At 45.2% G+C, this 18626-nt stretch overlaps 1 long non-coding RNA gene across 1 annotated transcript; it reads left to right on the top strand.

The window, feature by feature from the left end:
- The first annotated feature begins 3586 nt into the window (after positions 1-3586).
- Positions 3587-17713, top strand: LOC129627187 (uncharacterized). The gene is made up of 3 exons (XR_008702466.1): positions 3587-3694; positions 15717-15857; positions 17498-17713. It is a non-coding gene; the product is annotated as an uncharacterized LOC129627187 (long non-coding RNA).
- Positions 17714-18626: the final 913 nt, after the last annotated feature.

Below are 18626 nucleotides of genomic sequence, written 5' to 3'. Positions count from 1 at the left end.
TTAACCTCTTCGTGCCTCAATTTCCTCATCTGGAAAGTGATAATAGTAGTATTCACGTCGTAAAGTGGACCTGAATATTGAATGAGTGAGAATATGTAATACATTTAGCACAGTATCTAGCTCCTAAGTGCCCAGTCCTGAAAGCATCTCATCGCCATCAATCTATTCTCTCTTTCAGTGGCATTATAATTGCTGGTCCTACTTCCTGCCCAGCCCCTGGCCCCCTGCCCTCTGTCCTCCACATTGTGCTGGATGCTCTAAGTACAAGTCCAATCCTCTTCTTCAGTTGAATAAAGCCCTTCTGTGGTTCCCCAGCACCTTCAGGATAAAGCCCATGTTCCTGCTGCTGTGGCTCATTTGCTGAATAGTTGTCCGACTCTTCAAGAACCCATGGACTGCAGCATGCCGGGCTTCCCTGTCCTTTACTATTTCTGGGAATTTGCTCATGTCCATTGAGTCAGTGATGCCATCCATGTTCCTGAGCCCAGTGGATAATGCTCTTGAGTAATGCCCCTCTCTCATCATCATCATTCCTTCCCTCCTTCCTCCCACCTCCCTTGCAGTGTTTTTTCCCAACCACTCATTGCTCTCCAAGTCTCCAGTGCCTGCCACACAGTAAGTGCTTAATGCATGCTAGCTGTCTGGTTTTTAAGTCAATAATCTTGGCACATCATTGGGATACTTACAGAAGGAGTTTAAGTATTAGGAAAAGTATGAGTCTAAATCTCAGTTCTTCTGGGTGGCACTGGAAAAGTGTCTTAACCATTTTGAGCTTTCATTTCTTCATTAGGAAGAGATGGGAATGATAATTCCTTTGTCGTAGACTAATGATGAAGAATATGTGGGATAACCTGTGTGTCGGTTCTACTGTGATGCCTGGCACACAATGGGAGCTCTGGAACTGCTGGCTTCCCTCCTTCCATCCAAGTCTTCCCTGGAGCCAATAAGCAGAGCATCACCAGGAAAGACCTAAATACCCAGAGCAGCTTCACTTGGCAACAGACTTGGCTGTAGAAATACTCAGTGGTCAATGACCGATAACAGGCACTGACGCAGATGAGGAGCACGGACGGGGCTCCCGTTTGGGGGCAGTTTAGTTGCACTTGAAAGACCTCGAGCCAGACCTGAAGCAGGTTATAAGGGAGTGCTACTCACTGGCAGGCTCTCTGAGGGCATGAGTTTGGAAATCTAATCCTTCCCCAAATTGGGGAGAATTACGCAAGCTTGCCATTTCCCTCACTAAAAGGCCATCAGGAATGAGCGAATGGAGATTTCCCTGGTGGGCTAGTGGCTAAGACTCCTCACTCCCAATGCAGGGGGCCTGTGTTCAATCCCTGGTTGGGGAACTAGATTCTACATGCTGGCACAGCCAAATAAATAAACATAAACAAACATTTTAAAAAAGAATGAGGGAATGATGTCAGTGACTCCTTCAGGGACTTCCTGATGAATGAAGAAATTCAGACCACATTGACAAAGGGCATACTCTAAGACACCACCCTACATGCCACCCTAGCCAGCTATCTTATTCAAATCTGGAATAAAGAGCAAATTATAAAAAGACTAATGCTAATGCTAAGTTACTTCAGTCATATCCACTCTTTGCAACCCTGTAGCCCGCCAGGCTCCTCTTTCCATTCGATTTTCCAGGGAAGAACACTGGAGTGGGTTGCCACGCCCTCCTCCAGCAGATCTTCCAGTCTCATGGATCAAACCTGAGTCTCCTGCATTGGTGCTAACCACTAGCACCACCTGGGAAGGTGATTATGCTACTTTAAGGCACCACCCTACATGCCACCCTACACAGCTATATTATTATTCAAATCTGGAATAAATAACAAATTATAAAAAGACTACTTGCCTCATACTTTTGGGATCACTCCAGGTTGGTGGAATCCAAGGGTGCTATGTGTTCTAAATCCATCGTCAGCCACAAACCCACCCTTACCATTGGGTGCACCCACTGCCCCACCCTCTTCCAGATCCTTCCCTCCCACTGTATGTATGTTGGATAGACTCCTTTTCCCTTCAAGGCTGATTTTGACATAGATTTTAATTTTATTTCACCTGGTCATAAGTATTATATGGGAAAGCATGAAGCTTGACTTACTTGTCTATATCACAATACTCCTGGGGGCTTATGTGGTACCTGAACTCCCATACCCTTTCCTGGGAAAAGCCTGGGATTTGGGGAAATGGAAGAGAGAATGGGTGAGAGTGTTAAGAAGAAAGGAAGAAATGAAAAGGACAAAGCAGGGAGGGAAGAAAGGGGAGGAGGGAAGGAAAAAGGGGAGGAAGTTCATCGAATTTTGACTCTGAGGCAAAGAGTACCACATGCACGTAAGTCATTGGAAGCTCTTTGCAATGGAAATTCTAATATTATTTGACTTTCATAAACAATGGCATATATTAATTGAACTAAACTAATATACGGTTTTAAGTGTCCAGACATGACCGTGCACCCATATACAGATGCAGACACTGAGACGAAGATGCAGTAACTTTCCTAACACTCCACCACTGGGTGGAGAAGCAGGGAATCTAACCCAAGTCTTCTGAGATCAGGATTTTAGCTCTTCCCTCACCTAGAAGAGGGTATTTGTGTGACTTCTTATTTGATCCGCTGCCTTGCTCCCAGAAGGATTTAATGCCCCTTCTATAACTTTTTCTCAGTCTCAGAATCCCAGATTTTCCCATTGCATCATCCCTGCAAGGAAGAGCATATGATTGCACTCAAGGTCAGACCACTTGATCCCTGTGTAGAAGGAGCACCCCCTGCTGAGGTCAAGGTTGCCGCCCTCAGACACTGAGTGGGGCCTGTGTCAATGTGACCATGAACATCAGAGTCTGGGGCAGAATTTCCTGAGTCCCTTTCTGAGCTATTTCCTCCCTGATTCTCCACCTGGACTCACCCAGAAGGTTTCCTCTCTGGAAATTAAGACTAAAATTTGGAAGAAAAAAAGATAGAGATTATCAGGAAGATCCACTGGCATAGAAAATAACACCTGCTCCAGTATTCTTGCCTGAGAAATCTCAAGGACTGAAGACCCTGATGGATCACAGTCCAGGGAGTCAAAAAGAGTTGGACATGACTGAGCGACTAAAATAACAACAACAGCAATTCAAAAATCTACACTGGTATTTCTGAAACACAAATATCCATACAAATACCTGACATCTTGATAAAATATAGGTTCTCATCCAGCCAATCTGGGATAAAGCCTGAGATTTTGCATTTCTAATAAGGCTTCTAGAGCTTGGATACTGAGCTGTGAGCCAAAATTTGAAAAGCAAAAGTCTACACAACTCATGATTATTTCAATTCAAAGATGCCCAGTAGACTTCCGTTTCTGGCCAGGGACCAGATTTACCTTCCAAATGTAAGTTAAAAGAAAATAGGCAAAGCAATAATTTTCAAAATGTTGGCTATCAGGCAGTGAAGGTCAGTGATTCCTGGGAGGTGCAAAATCAACAAGGTGAGCCCTTGTATTTGCCCCAGCTTATTGCCTGGAGAGAGCTTTCAGGTCCTAGTGCATGGAGGGACAAGCCAGGTGGAGCCTGGTGCCCCTCCAGAGTTGAAGAGATGGAGCCAAGAATCCAGAGAGAACAGGGTGGCTAGACTTTGTACGACTGAGGACCAGGGAGGAAAGATCTACACAGAATAAGAAACCCAAAGGACTGTACAGAATTCCCTGTGAGTATTCAGCAAAATACAATTCAGCTCTTGTTTGAGGAGACTGCCCAAGTCCAGGGGAAGAACCACCTGCAAAGACTGGTGGGAACAACCCACAGCACACAGCACTCTTACAGAATCAGAAAAAGTGCCCATTGGCACCAGCCAGACTAGAAAACTCCGTAACTCATGGGACATTGCGTGGAATACTCAGAAAGGTTTTGCTTCACTAGGGGAACATTAGCCCTTCACTAAATACAGCTCTAGTCCCACCTAAAAACTCTTAAAAGCTAGACCTAAAAGAATCAAATTATTTCCAAGGAGCTTAACTGCACCCCAGGACCACACTCAAGAGTATTTATAGTAAAACAAAACTATCCAACACAGAACAAGGTAATACTACATTCACTATGTCTGGCATGCGATCAAATATTATCAAAAATTACCAGTCAGACAAAGAAGCAGGAAAATATGACCTCTACTGAGGAGAGAAAGCATTAAGTTGAAGCAGACCCCAGGGACTTCCCTGATGGTCCGCCTACCAATGCAGGGAAAATGGGTTCAATCCCTGGTCGGGGAGGATCCCGCATGCCATGGAACAACTAACCCAGCTGTGCACTGCAATTGCACAGAAGCCTGGCTGCCCCAGGGCCCATGCTCCACAGCAAGAGAAGCCACCACAATGAGAACTGCCCACAGTGCAATTAGAGAGCAGTTCCCCTTTACCACAACTAGAGAAAGTCTGCATGCAACAACAAAGACCCAGCACAGACAAAAATGATTAGTAAATAAAGAGTTTTTAAAAAGCAGACCCCAAACTGACACAGATACTAGAATTAGCAAACAAGAATATGAAGGATTTCAGTAACTGCACTCCCCTTTATGTAAATTTTTAGAAAATGCAAACTAACACCAAGTAGAGCAGAGAGCAAAGAGAAGAGAGATTCCAAGGAGACAGAATATCTGGGGGAGTGATGGATATGTTCATTATCATAGCTGTGATGATGGTTTCATGGACGTATACATAAGTGAAAATGTAACAAACGTATAATCTAACTGGGCCGATGTATTGTGTATCAGTTATACCTCAATAGAGCTGATTGAAAAAGAAAAGATGCCTGACACACTGGAAATAGTGTCAGATGAGAAAAGAAACAAAAGCAAAGAGATACGTAAGATCGTGTAGGGGGAAACCTGAATCTTGGGTGCAGAATCCTGCTCCCCAAACCCTTTAGCCTTTATTGCCAGAATCAGACTTTGATCTGCCAGAGTTCAGCAGAGACAAAGCAGACTGAGAAAATGCTGAGAACAGATCAATGTGCTGTAGCCTCAGGTAAAATCCAAAGTATCCGGGCAGAGCTGGTCTCCTCAGAGACGTGTATGACCAAAAAATTTGGATGACTTATTTAGAAGAAATACATACACACACCATACACACACACACACACACACACACACGAGCTTAAAACAGTGCCAGCAACCAGTGTGAGAAGATGAGAATACATTTAAAACCAACCAATCATTCTGTGCCTCTGATCCTACTGATATGACAGCCAGTGGCAGCTGGAAGATAGAAATGTGGGTTGAGAAACCAAAGAGGTCTCAGTGAGTCAAAGGGTTGGACCAGAAAAAAGACAGAAGAGGAGGCTGAGCAGGGTAACAGCAAGGGAAAGACCGAGCAGACCTGAGTTCATTTCACTGCCCAGAGGTGCTGCTGAAATGACCAATGGACGAGCATCAGAGGACTTCCCTGGTTGCCCAGTGGTCAAGGTTCTACCCTTCCGCTGCAGGTAGGGCAGGTTCAATCCCTGATTAGGGAACAAAGATTCCACATGCCTCCCAGCCAAATGAAACAGAAGAAGAAGAAGGGTATAATTTGCAAAGCATTTTCACATCCATGGTGTCATTTGATTTTCATCTTTTGCCATGCTTAGTCATGTCCAACTCTTTGTGACCCCATGGACTGTGGCCTACCAGGCTCCTCTGTCCATGGGGATTCTCCAGGCAAGAATACTGGAGTCGGTTGCCATGCCCTCCTCCAGGGGATATTCCCAACCAAGGGATCGAACCTAGGTCTCCCACATTGCAGGCAGATTCGTTGCCGTCTGAGACAGCAGGGAAATCCAAAAATACTGGAGTGGGTAGCTTATCCCTTCTCCAGGGGCTCTTCCTGACTCAGGAATTGAACTAGGGTCTCCTGCATTGCAGACGGATTCTTTACCAGCTGAGCTACCAGAAAACCCCTTGGTAAAATGGTAGAAAACAAAGAAGAACTAAAGAGCCTCTTGATGAAAGTGAAAGAGGAGAGTGAATAAGTTGGCTTAAAACTCAACATTCAGAAAACTAAGATCATGGCATCTGGTCCCATCACTTCATGGCAAATAGATGTGGAAACAGTGACAGACTTTACTTTTGGGGGCTCCAAAATCACTGCAGATGGTGACTGCAACCATGAAATTAAAAGACACTTGCTCCTTGGAAGAAAAGCTATGACCAACCTAGACAGCATATTAAAAAGCAGAGACATTACTTTGCCAACAAAGGTCCGTCTAGTCCAAGCTACAGTTTTTCCAGTAGCCATGTATGGATGTGAGAGTTGAACTATAAACAAATCTGAGTGCCAAATAATTGATGCTTTTGAACTGTGGTGTTGGAGAAGACTCTTGACAGTCCCTTGGACTGCAAGGAGATCCAACCAGTCCATCCGAAAGGAAATCAGTCCTGAATATTCATTGGAAGGACTTATGCTGAAGCCGAAACTCCAATACTTTGGCCACATGATGCGAAGAACTGACTCATTTGAAAAGACCCTGATGCTGGGCAAGATTGAAGCTGGGAGGAGAAGGGACATCAGAGGATGAGATTGTTGGATGGCATCACCGACTCAATGGACATGAGTTTGAGCAGGCTCTGGGAGTTGATGATGGACAGGGAAGCCTGGCGTGCTATAGTCCATGGAGTCTCAAAGAGTTGGACATGACTGAGTGACTGAACTAAACTGAGAGGAAAAAAACACAGTCTTCTGGAAAAATGAAGCATGACCTTCATGTTAACATGCTTCATTTTTCTCAGAACTCTATGCTTTTTTCTCTACCATTTTACTAAGGTATATATTTCACAGGTAAGGAAAAAGAGGCACCGAAAGCTTTTGAGGTGTCTTAACCCAGGTCACTGGAAAAGGAAACAGCAACACACTCTAGGATTCTTGTTTGGGAAATCCCATGGACAGAGGAGCCTGGTGGGCTACAGTCCATGGGGTCACAAAGTGTCAGACGCGACTGAGCAACTGAACAACAGCAAGCCCAGTTCGGATGCCTAGTTAGCCACAGACCCAGGACTTGTGCCCCATTTTCCTGGGACAGCTCTTCCTTGCTTTCACTTATGTACAACCCTGTCTTCCTACCCACTGCCTTCACAGAAAGCTGAACTGCAGTTGTTTGCCACTTTACTAAGGTTGGTGAATACTGGAGCAATTGCCCAACTTAAAATAATCCCTATAACTATTTCCACCCCCTCCCATCCAAACAAAGGGTTCCCACCAACCATACTTGATGATATAATCCCTTGCCCCTGCCTTGGTGAAATGAACCGGCTATGTACTTCTGGCTCAAGCTGAGCTGATCAGATTCTCTGCCTTAATAATTTGGAGTTACAATGTGAGAACATCTTTCCTCCGTGTGGCCAGGGCTGTCACATGTCTACTTGGAAGCTTCGTCGTAGGTAATAATAATGTGGAAATCGTCACAGTGATGCTTGCCAAGTATTTCCAGCTCCCTGATTTTGGGGCAGGAGGCAGGATTGCGTTTTCTAGGCCCCTTGTGATTGGGTGGTTCCCTGTGCCTGGTGCTGCCGATGAGTCGTGAGTGGATTTGCCGCTTGTACTCCTGGGCAGGCTCATTTAATCACTGCTTCGGGACCTTCCAAATTTCTCTTTCCCTCTCCCTCAGAGGCCAGAAATATTTGGCTGCTTTTCCAGCCTGTGTTCCAAAGTGAGGAATTATGGGGTGGAGCTCCCAGCCAACTCACAGTGGATATGCAGTGTGAGCAAGTACAAAACCCTTCTACGGATAAATCACTAAAGTTTTGGAGCTGTTTGTTAATGCAGCATAACCTAGCCCATTGTGGTGGATAATTATAGAAATAAGAGTAACCCTCATAAACCAATAAGCTTTGGGGGTTGAAACTGCAGCATAACCTAGACCAAGGAATGGCAAAGTATAGCTTGCGGGTTGTAGTTTTAGAAATAAAGTTTATTGCAACCCAGCCATGCTGATTTATTTACATATTATCTATGACTTCCTTCTGGAGAAGGCAATGACCACCCACTCCAGTACTCGCCTGGAAAATCCCATGGACAGAGGAGCCTGGTAGGCTGCAGTCCATGGGGTTGCAAAGAGTCGGACACAACTGAGCGACTTCACTTTCACTTTTCCCTTTCATGCATTGGAGAAGGAAATGGCAACCTACTCCAGTGTTCTTGCCTGGAGAATCCCAGGGATGGTGGAACTTGGTGGGCTGCTGTCTATGGGGTCACACAGAGTGGGACACAACTGAAGTGACTTAGCAGCAGCAGCAGCATGGCTTCCTTCATGACATAACAAAAGAACTGAGGAATTGCAAAGTAGGCCTAATGGCATGGAAAGCCTAACAAATTTCCTACCTGGTTCTATCTAGAAAAAGTTGACTGACCTTTGACCTAGACCATCCTGATGACAACAATTTGCATGTGCTCAGTCACGTTCGACTCTTGGATCCCATGGACTGTAACCCGCCAGGCTCCTCTGTCTATGAAATTTCCCAGCCAAGAATACTGGAGAGGTTTGCCATTTCCTCTTCCAGGAGATCTTCCTGACCCAGGGATCAAATCTGTGTCTCCTGCATCTCCTGTGTTGGCGTGCGTGCTTAGTCACTCAGTCATGTCTGACTCTTCATGACCCCAAGGGCTGTAGTCTGCTAGACTCCTCTGTCCATGGGGATTGTCCAGGCAAGAGTACTGGAGTAGGTTGCCATGCTCTCCTCCAGGGGATCTTCCCAACTCTGAGATCGAACAGAGGTCTCCCACATTGCAGGCTGATTCTTTACAGTCTGAGCCACCAGGGAAGTCCCTACAACAACAATAGCAAATAGTTTATATGTGCTGTGACTATGACAGGTGCTCTTGTATGCATCTGACATGAATTAACTCATTCAATCCACACACTTACCCTGGCTTCCCTGCCCCCAGGCTTCCCTTCCTTGGCCTTCTAACATCCATTTATGGAAATCAAATCATGTGGCTTTAAATTCACTCAAGATCACCACCTTCTACCTGCTATTTAAAAAAAAAAGAAATCCTAACTCCTTCCGTTGCATACAAGAGCCTCCATAATCTGAGCCTCTTTTCTCTCTCCTGCTTCATTTTTACCACTCTTGTCATGAATTTTATCCTCAATACTTTATGTCCATTCTGTGGATTCTTCCCAGAGCATCTTTCCTTCCCCTCCTTCTTGGCATAATTAACTCCTCAAGTCTTGGATCAGATTCTACCTTCTACCTTAAAATCTTCCACACTGACCCCTCCAAGACTGGTCATGTGCCCACACTCCGGGCCCACATTGTTCTGTTTATCTTCATCTTGAACACTTAAAACATTCTTTTTAAAAAACTAGTTCTTTACCTAGCAACCACTTGGTGGACTGTGAGCCCCCTGAGGGCCAGCTGTGTCTTGTTCACATTTGTAACCTAGATCAGGCACAGGTTCTAGCTGGAAGTAAGTACCTACTGAAATAATATCCATTTTCTTAGAATCCATTTTGATATTTATTTCTATGATTATTGACTTGAGGAGGAGAGAGAGGCATTTCCTTTCCTAAGTTTAGAACCAATGGAGAAATAAGACATAGAAAACCCTGATGGAGATCAAACCATCTTCCAGATGGAGATGTGTTACCGATAAATCAAGTAGGAGATAAATTAAGCTTTGGAGCTATAGTGTTACAAGCCAGTGTGCCGCTTTAGTGCCCCGAGTTAGGCAGACTTACCACCCGTCCTGGCTGAGTTGGAAAGTTTGAGGTGTCCCTAGAGCAGGCAGAGTGTGCCCCAGTGAGCTTACAGAGTGGAGGACGGAGAAGGTGGGTGTCCTAGGCGGGCTGCCCCCAACAAGGCAGAAAGGTGCTAAGACAATGCTGCTCAGAACTTCTTCCAAACTGCCCTCTTTAGTGAGTGTGAGAGAGGTGTGTCCATGGAATTCCCTCGTCATGCAAACAGGAAGCCTGGGAAATGGGGATCCCCAGTGTTATTATTTGCATCTACAGAGAAATTTGCAAGTAATGCAGTGCTATGAAATACACGATCTCTTCTGCTCACAAACAGTATAAACTGGGGTGTGCCTGTAAGTGGATCCAACATAATTCTTCTTCCAACCATAGATGGGCTAGCTGAGGGGTGGCTCTGGCTCCTATGTGGCCTCCTGGCATGGATTTAGTAGACTTTTCCAAAGGTGGCGATGATGTCAGCTGGCATTCTAGCCTTCAGCATGACCAGGGGTAGATAGAGCAGGCAGGGGCCTTTGCAACCCTCCCTGTTCCCTGCTACCATGAGATCTGGACAAGATCTTCAAAGGCTGAGGAGCTGAGGGGTGGGATTTGGGAACACGAGAGAACCAAGATTAAATCATGGCACTACCTTTACTGGCAGTGTGTGCCTGGGCAATTGACATGCTCTCTCTGAGTCTGTTTTATTTTTAGCCAAACCATTTCACGGGCTACTATGATTGTTTCAGGCCGGAATAGTGGGAGTCAGAACTAGGACTGTGATAGAGAAGAGGGAAAAAGTTCAAAAAATACTTCAAAGTAAATTCCACAAGATTTTGGTGGTTATGGTGAAGGTGAGAGAAGAGAGAAGAGTCCAGACTTCAAATTGGGGGGATTGGACGGATGTGACTCTGTGCTTAATTAAGATCAGCAGACAAATTCAAACTGAGGTATAAAAAACGATTTGTTGTTGTTCAGTCAATAAGTTGTATCCAAGTCTTTGTGACCCCGTGGACTGCAGCACATCAGGCTCCTCTGTCCTCCACTGTCTCCCAGAGTTTGTGAAAATTCCTATCCATTGAGTCGGTGATGCTATTCAACCATCTTATCCTCTGTCGGCCCCTTCTATGAAGATTATTAATTCGGCTTGGAGCATGCAGAGTTTAAGGTGCCTGAGGACATCCAAGTAAAGGTGTCCAACAGACAGATGACCCTAAGGCTTAGGGAAAGAGGACTAGGCTGGATATGGGGGAAGGCGTCATCATCCCCATGTGGGATTTACAACAATAAGTTAAGTTTCGATAAAATATTTTAATACAGTCATCCCTCCCCCAGATCCCATTTTATTGTCTTCATAGCATTTTTTATCACTGATAGACTATATATTTTATTTGAGTGATATTATTTGTCATCCTCCACTATAGAATGGTTCAGACGGTAAAGTATCTGCCTGCAATGTGGGCAATCTGGGTTCTATCCCTGGCTCAGGAAGATCCCCTGGAGAAGGAAATTGCAACCCACTCCAGCACTCTTGCCTGGAAGATTCCATGGACAGAGGAGCCTTGTAGGCTACAGTCCATGGGGTCACAAAGAGTCAGACACGACTGAGAGACTTCACTTCACTTCACTATAGAATGCGACCTTCAATGGAGTGAAGATTTTTGCCCAAATTGTTCACTGCTACCTCCTAGTATCTGGAGAGTTACCTGGCACAGAGTAGATGCTCAAGACTTTGGGGTTTTTTAAGATTTTTTTTTTATGTGGACCATTTTTAAAGTCTTTATTGATATTGCTTCGGTTTTATGTTTTGGTTTTATGGCTCTGAGAAATGTGGGGTCTTAACTCCCTAACTAAGGACTGAACCCACACCCCCTGCATTGGAAGGCAAAGTCTTAACCACTGGACCATCAGGGAAGTCCCTCAAGACTTTGCTGAATGTATATATAAATGATCCTACCATGGAAGTTCACCACTGTGTTAGTTCAGGAATGTAACAATGTAGCTGCTGTAGTAATTCTCAAAGTCTCAGTGATCCTATTGACATTTCTGTCCATATGCTATTTTGGTTGTGGGGTGTATAGCTGTACCCCTAGCCTCTACATACTGGATGCCAGTAATACGTCCCGTCTCCCATTTGTGGCTCCAAAACGTCTCCAGACATTACCAAGTGACACAGTTTATTTTTCAGTCACACTTCAGTTCATTGTGTATGGTCCAGTAGACTCCAGGGTACCTATTTCAAGGACTAAGTCTCCTTCCATCCTGAGGCTCCACCATTCCCTAGGGCCTCACTCTTCCTTGTGGGATGCTCAACATTCAGCCAGAGAGGCGTAGAGGATTATGTGAAAGCTACGCCTAGAAGCAGCATCCGTCATACCACCCACACGCCCCACCTACCTGCAAAGAAGGCTGGGAAATGTGGTCTATCTCTGTCTGTAACGGAAAGCAAACGAACTTGACCAAAGAACACTTGTACGTTGTTAGTGGAAGTGTAAATATGTACAGTCACTATGGAGAACAATAAGGGGATTTCTCAGAAAATTAGCAATAAAGTTACAATATGATCTAGCCATTCCATTTCTGTGTATTCATCCAAAGAATGCAAAAACACTAATTCAAAAATTATAGATACACCCCTATGTTCATTGCAGCATTTTTTACAATAGCCACAACATGGAAACAACTTGTGTCCATCAATGGATGACTGGATGAAGATGTGTTATACACATATACATATATATACACACACAATGGAATACTACTCAGCCATAAAAAGTGCAGTCTTGCCACTTGTGACAACATGGATGGGCCCTTGAAGATTTTATGCTAAGTGAAATAAGTCAGAAAAACACAAATGCCGTATAATTTTGGTCGTTTCACTCATGTGTGGAATATAAAAACAAATAAACAATAAATGAATCAAACAAAAATAAAAACACAGATGACAGAGACTTGAGTAGTGGTTACCAGAGGAGATGGGCGAGTGGACACAATGGGTAAAAGGCGTCAAAGGATGGTGACGGATGGAAACTAGTGTTTTGTGGTGGGCACACTGCAGTGTATACAGAAGTAGAAACAGAATGTTATTACACACGAAACTCATATAATGTTATAAACCAGTGTTAGCTCAATCAACTAGGAGAAGGCGATGGCACCCCACTCCAGTACTCCTGCCTGGAAAATCCCATGGATGGAGGAGCCTGGTAGGCTGCAATCCATGGGGTTGCTAAAAGTCAGACTCAACTGAGCAACTTCACTTTCACTTTTCACTTTCATGCATTGGAGAAGGAAACGGCAACCCACTCCAGTGTTCTTGCCTGGAGAATCCCAGGGACGGGGGAGCCTGGTGGGTTGCCGTCTATGGAGTCGCACAGAGTCGGACTCGACTGAAGCGACTTAGCAGCAGCAGCAGCAGCTCAATCAATTAATCTATCTACCTATCTACAGTCCATGGAATCACAAGAGTCAGACGTGACTTAGAGACTAAACCACCACCAACCGTCTATCTATCCAGCTTTGAAATACTTGTTGCTGAAGAACTCAGCAAACACAAATCAAAGGATTCCTGAAGCCAGCCACTGTGTAAGGCATGGAGACCTTTCTGTCTCTAGAAGTATTCATTCTCCCTAGGTCCACTGCAGGCTGTTTTTAAATTAAGGTGGATCATACACATACAAGACCTACCTCAAAGTTCATTATTGGATTACCGCCCTTGGCATCAAGGGACGAACCACACTGGTTAAAATGATCTGGTTTGCTCCACCTAAGAATCTCCAGGGTTTTATAGTTGACCTCCAGGTACTATCTGACTTATCTTTAGAACCCTAGTGCTTCCTTCCCTAAATCCCTTTACATTTAACAAGTAAAAAAATACATACTGGTACAACATGCCAGTACATAGTAGGGCCTCAATAGATATTTATTAAATAAATGAATGTTTATTATTTTCATGCCTAATTCTGACTTCTGAAGACAGTGCTAGGTGTATGTCCTACTTCAGTCCATAAAGACATATTGAACATCTCCATTTGCTTCCCTAACCACATGAATGCCATCAAGCAATTCCCTCTGAAGCTGTTTCCACTGCTAGGATGCTATGAAAAGGCTTGTTCGGCTCACTATGTGGTGGCTGCTGTGTCATTTTTAAGCAACATATATTCTGAATTTCAAAGGAAACGTGTTATATAAAAAGGAACATTGGGTCGTGAATTTCTTCCAACACTATCTTATTTACCTTTAAACTGGGCTTATGTGTTTAAACTTGTCTCTGGAGTCTTAGTCACTCAAAACACCAACACATACTTTGCAGAGAGAGTTTGCCACTCATAAGATCCACAGGCATTTGATGATTTTTTTCTTTTTTTTTTTAACATGCACTTTCCTCTTCTGTCACTCTGAGCTTAGTTTAGTTGTACCTACACTCCCTTTTGAAATGCTATCTCCATGAATCTCATCCTGCTCATTCTTTCAAGCTGCTGTCTTTCAAGAAGCATCTCAAGGGAAATACACCCTGAACAGCCTCATCAGGCCTCAGCGATGTCTTCTGATTACATTTGATCAGTACGGACTCCATTTCTCTCTTCTGCTTTCCTCATCACAACAATTACAGTCTCTCCCAGATAGCATCAACACACCAGCCTCATAGGGCCGTAACGAGGAGTCCTTTCAGGAGATTAGACCAAGCATCTCTAGTTGGTCTGAATTTCATGACAAGAAGCAGAGGAGAGAAGAGGAGAGAGGGTAGGAGGCTGAAAGCACCCAGGACTCCTTTGAACACCAGCCTGGGGCATCACTAGGAACAGGACATGGTTGGCTAGAGAGCATGGGGTCCATCCCCAAAACACAATCTCTGTTATTGTCACTTGTAACCCATTTTGATGTATGTTCATTCCCACAAAACAACAGAAGCAGATGAAGTCTGAGGCTCAGAGGAACAGTAAGATAAGGGAAAGTCTAACTAGAAATGCAAAGGCAGACTTAGGGAGGCCAGTGGGAGCTGGTGAACACAAGTCATCAGGCCACAGAGAGCAGCAATATTACACAAGGCTCTGGAGTAGGGAGGGGTGGGGGGGGACAAAGTGAACAAGGATACCCAAGGGAACTTTGTGGTTTTGTAAAGATTTTTTGATGTGGATCATTTTTTTTTAAGTCTTCACTGAATTTATTACAATATTGCTTTGTGTTTTAAGATTTGGTTATTTGACTGCAAGTCATGTGGGATTTTAGTTCCCAGACCGGGAATCAAACCAGCACCCCCTACATTGAAACGCAAAGTCTTAACCACTGGACCACCAGGGAAGTGTCCCCCTTCGCCCCTCCCCCCTTCCCCCCGCTCCATGAGAACCTGTAAATCATGCAGAAATGTATATTGCTGGCCTGGGACACTTACGCAGTTTTAGCCTTCTCAAAGACAGTGCCCGTATGTCACAGGCATGAACAAGGATTCATTTGCCAAACTGGGAGAGAGCAGGAGCTGCTTCATCTAGGCAGTTGGGAGGCAGGGTCTTAGGATGAACATCCTGATATGAGTGGTAGAGAGATGAAGGACTCTTACCCATCTGGATTACAGTACACTGAAGGGACATCGAGGGCTTCCTGTGGGCCTCCATGCAGTAATTTTGTTCAGACCTTGCAGCGACCAGCTGAGGTTGGTGTCTTTATCCCCACTTGATAGATAGGAAGACTGACACTCAGCCAGGTTAAGTAGTGGCTGGAAGACCACCTAGCTAGTGAGTGGTTGCCTGTTCTCTCTTGCCCTGTGTCCTCCTCGGCTGCCTGTGACGCATGATGCGTAAGAAAACATTTTGATATGTGTTTCTTCTTCTTCAGTCCCTAAGTCATGTCTGACTTTTTGTAACCTCATGGACTGCAGCACGCCAGGTTCCCCTGTCCTTTACTATCTCCCAGAGTTTGCTCAAACTCATGTCCATTGAGTCAGAGATTGCATCCAACCATCTCATCCTCTGTCATTCCCTTCTCCTCCTGCCCTCAATCTTTCCCAGCATCACTGATATTTATTTAATGCCTTACAGGTGGAAACACAAGGATCAGTATTCAGAACTCCAATGTCCAGAGGGGTCCACAGTGAAAACGGCTGCCTCCAAAAGTTGCCTATTTGCCCGCCCCTCACTGACAGGTCACAATACGGAATATGACCTCCGGAGGTGGAGCAGGTACCTTCATAAACCCACCTCACTCCCCTGTTCCATCCAGAATGATTTGGCTTCACCTGTGGTTCCTTGCTCCTCACCTCCCCCCCCACCCACCCACCATGCCAAGTCTCACGTATCTCTTCCTTCTCTCTTCTTAGCCCCTCCACTTTCAATCACTCTGCCTGGAGTCTCCCCACTCACTCCTACTCTGGGCAACCTCCACGTATCCTTCTGGACTCAACTCAGAAGCCCAAAAACTCACCATGGCTTCCAACGGCAGTGTCACGCCCCCTCTACCCCTCTACCCGTATGTTGGCATCTCTCTCTCCCCGCCACTGAGCAGTGACTGGGGAAGCTGGGACCGCATCTCACAGGTGTATGCCCTAGTGTCCAGCACAGAGCCGGCCTCGTCAAGACTGACATGCTGATTTTACACTGAATGCACAATTACAGACAGAACTCAGGCAGTCCGTGCTCGCTCTGATGTCTCTTCTCCTCTCTCAACTCCACAATTCTACACCCAGACGTATTGATAAAGATGATGCCAACAGCAAACTGCAGATCTCTTCTCCTCGTCTGCCACTCTTCCAGAAAAGTTCACCCTCTGCAAAGTCCAACTTGCAGAGTGGTAGAAACAGGGAGATTCACAGCCGGTTCCTAGCTTTGGAAGGATCTGATGGAGCCTGAGGAGATGGTTGGGCTCTTTTTTCTTCCTTAAATAGAATTTTTTTTGTCTGAGGCCAGAAGTCTCCAGCTGGGCCCTGGTTTAGTCAGGCATCTCCCAGATTTCCTCTTGTCCCAGGGCCCTTTTGAGATTTCACATGCAGTCTGCATATACAGTCCTGGAGAACTTCAGTCGAAATGAAGCAAGCTGGAGAGTCCTTCCAAGGTGGTGGTGGTTTAGTCTCTCAGTCATGTCCTACTCTTTGCAACCCCATAGACTGTAGCCTGCCAGGTTCCTCTGTCCATGGGATTTCCCAAGCAAGAATACTGGAGTGGGCTGCCATTTCCTTCTCCAGGGGGTCCTTCCTACCCAGGGATTGAATCCACATCTCCTGCATTTCAGGGGGATTCTTTACCAACTGAGCCACCAGGGAAGCCTGTTCTTCCAGTTGGCTTAGCCAAATGATTAGAAAGGTTGGTCTGGAAACACTTTGAACATTCTGACCTTTATGTTATTGGAACAAGCAAGAAGGATCCAGACTTCTAAACCTGGAGTACCAGAGAAGGACATTCCCAAAAATGGAACATGAGCTATAGGTTCAGTATTCTACCTGGGAACAGAGACACAAGGAAAACCACAAGTATATTCCACATTTGTAAAGTGAGATGAGAGGCTTGGGCTGGCGTTGGAAGGCAGAGAAGTAAGAAACTGTCCTTTCCCTGGAGGAATTCATAGTAATTTTAAAAGAGGAAAGTCAGAGGAATTACATAACTTAACATCCTAACTCCAGGCCCAATAGACTTTCTCCAGCTTACATACTTATCAGATGTTCATTCACCCAGGGCCTTCCACATTTTCCACACTGTGGACCACTTCATAAAGGGCAAAGACCATGAACCCCATCAACAGAGCTATAGGAGAAAAAATTACTAAGAGGGCTGGGATAAACTTACTTGCAATGTTAGTGAATGCTTTCTTCTTTCTGTTCATGTTACAGTTGAATTAATTGTTCACACTCAAAGCCAGTATGACAAGAGGCCAACCCAGAGATCACCAAAAAGACTACAGTTGGAAAGCATTCATTTCCATTTATCCTTCCAGACTCATGGAGATTTCACTTCTTCCAGGAAGCCTTCCTTGATTCTCTGCTTTATTCAACAGAATGAATTCCTCCTTACCCTTTGACCATGCTGCACCATCATTTCTCTTTGTTTATTTGTGTGTAAGTCCAGCCTTGAACCGTGAGCTAACTTCCCAAGCGCAGGACTGTCTGCCCTTACCACATCCCCAGGATTTATCACTCTGACTAATGGCATCCATGAGGCCTAGTAATGCTCTGTTGAATCAAACTGACATGTGTATAGGAGAGAAACCCAGTTTACAGGTTGTCAGGTCTTACATATGAACCATTTGAATGCCTTACCTTCTTCCTCAGCACAAGTCAAGGTGCCTTGGAAAATCCATTAACCTGGAAAACATAGGCCACTTAGAGGGATATGTTGCCTTGCTGAGCCACCAGCTGAAATGCCACCCAGCCTTCACCCCTTTGAAATCACCTACCTGCGTGAAATTAAATTTTCCACTTTGTTGCTGTTGTTTAGTTGCTAAATCGTGTCTGACTCTTTTGTGACCCATAGACTACAGCTCTCCAGGCTCCTCAGTCCATGGGATTTCCCAGGCAAGAATACTGGGATGGGTTGCCATTTCCCCCAATCCAGGGATCAAACTTGCATCTCCTACATTGGCAGGTGGATTCTTTACCACTGCACCACCAGGGAAGCCCAAACTCTTCACGAAGAGCATGGAAATGTCTGCTGAGTCATTCTTGGCCAAAATGTGGTTTCCAGTAACCTAAACTTCTGCCACAAAGAGATGATCCATCACATACGCAGGTTCCTAATTCTCTCATGGGGAGTGTAAGAGATTGGCTATTAACCAGAGAAATCATCCAATTAACCCTCCCGCTCAGACCTGATTCATGCCCCATGACACCTGCCAGCGGGTCCCCTGACCTGGTTCCCAGGGGAGGACAGGGCAGCCTAAAAGAGCGAGGCAGGGAGGCAGGGCGGGGGCACCACTTGCCAGCGGGGAGGGAGGCTTCCCTTGAAGAGGGACATAAACCCGGC

This window comes from Bubalus kerabau, chromosome 14, assembly GCF_029407905.1.
Source record: "Bubalus kerabau isolate K-KA32 ecotype Philippines breed swamp buffalo chromosome 14, PCC_UOA_SB_1v2, whole genome shotgun sequence".
Classification (NCBI taxonomy): domain Eukaryota; kingdom Metazoa; phylum Chordata; class Mammalia; order Artiodactyla; family Bovidae; genus Bubalus; species Bubalus kerabau.
Note: the sequence above shows the minus strand (reverse complement) of the source record. Positions and strands in the feature narration are given on the sequence as shown.